This window comes from Sapajus apella, unplaced genomic scaffold (genome assembly GCF_009761245.1).
Source record: "Sapajus apella isolate SASKATOON/1434 unplaced genomic scaffold, GSC_monkey_1.0 scaffold6746, whole genome shotgun sequence".
NCBI classification, from domain to species: domain Eukaryota; kingdom Metazoa; phylum Chordata; class Mammalia; order Primates; family Cebidae; genus Sapajus; species Sapajus apella.
Genome location: NW_022443670.1, coordinates 2,045 through 3,625, shown reverse-complemented (window position 1 = coordinate 3,625; position 1,581 = coordinate 2,045). Strand labels below are relative to the sequence as shown.

The 1,581-nt window shown below is 45.0% G+C and overlaps 1 pseudogene across 1 annotated transcript; it reads left to right on the top strand.

Annotated features, from left to right (window-relative positions):
• Nucleotides 1-649: 649 nt before the first annotated feature.
• LOC116548071 lies at nt 650-1,580 on the top strand (annotated as a pseudogene). The gene has a single exon (XR_004267296.1). The product of XR_004267296.1 is annotated as a cell division cycle-associated 7-like protein pseudogene (transcript).
• The last annotated feature ends 1 nt before the right edge of the window (nt 1,581 follows it).

Sequence of the window (1,581 nt, the reverse complement as noted above, 5' to 3'; positions counted from 1 at the left end):
ATAGCTCTGTTTTTGTTTTAGAGCCAGGTATTTCCCATTACATCCTACACTCCCATTCACTCAGGAATATCCAAACACAGCTTTTAGAAGAAACGTGTTTCTAACTCGATGAATCTTAACATAGATGCAACTTTCTAAGGTGAACGAACACACAGCAGAGCAGCTTGATATATACGTTTCTCCTCTGTTTTAGACTCGGTGTTACCGCTAATTCTTATATACCTGTATATGGCTAGAAATATCTGTTTCTACACTCTCCACAGAAAGGGTTTCTGAACTGCAACATTCACACATTAGTTTTACTCTGTAAGTTGAATGTACGCTTTGACCATCATTCTGCTAGATAGCTCCGTTTTCGTTTCACACCCAGATATTTCCCATTACATCATATATTCCCATTCAATCAGGAATATCCAAACGCAGCTTTTTGAACAAACGTGTTTCTAACTCGATGAATCTAAACATAGATGCAACTTACTAAGGTGAAGGAACACAGAGCTGAGCAGTTTGATATATACGTTTCTCCAGTGTTTTAGCCTTGATCTTACCGCTATTTCTTATATGTCTGTATATGGCTGGAAATATCTGTTTCTACACTCTCTAAAGAAAGAGTTTCGGGGAGCGCGCCGGCTGCTCGGCCCCAGGGAGTTCTTGGTGCGTCCAGCCCGTGGCGAGGGCCGGCTCTCGTGGCCGAGTGCTTGGAGGAGACTGGAGCCTCTTTAGGAAGAATGGAGTTGGCGACTCGCTACCAGATCCCTAAAGAAGTGGCTGATATCATTAACGCCACCAGTGATGATGAAGAGTTCGTGGGCTTCCGAGGTGATGTTCCCATGGAAACCCTCTCGTCAGAGGAGAGCTGCGATAGTTTTGACTCACTGGAGTCAGGGAAACAGCAGGATATGCACTTTCATTCCAAATACTTCACTGAAGAGCTAAGAAGAATTTTTATAGAGGACACTGACTCAGAGACTGAGGATTTTGCAGGATTTACACAGAGTGATCTGAATGGAAAGACTAACCCAGAAGTAATGCTTGTGGAGTCAGATTTGAGTGATGATGGTAAAGCATCTTTGGTGAGCGAGGAAGAGGAAGATGAAGATAAGGCTACCCCAAGAAGAAGAAGGTCTCGAAGACGTAGTATTGGTCTTCGAGTAGCCTTTCAGTTTCCCACCAAGAAGCTGGCCAACAAACCAGATAAAAACAGTTCTGAGCAGCTGTTTTCTAGCTCACGCTTACAGAATGAGAAAAAAGCAGTTCTTGGAAGAAAGAAAGGCCGTAGACAGGTGATGCAAAGGGAAGATTCTACGTCTGAGTCTGAGGACGACTCTCGGGATGAGAGCCAGGAGAGTTCAGATGCTCTGCTGAAAAGGACCATGAACATCAAGGAGAACAAAGCCATGCTTGCTCAGTTATTGGCAGAATTGAACTCAATGCCAGATTTCTTCCCAGTCCGAACCCCGACCTCAGCTTCTAGGAAGAAAACAGTGAGGCGGGCCTTCTCAGAGGGACAGATCACACGACGCATGAACCCGACCCGGAGTGCGCGGCCTCCTGAGAAGTTTGCTCTAGAGAACTTTACTG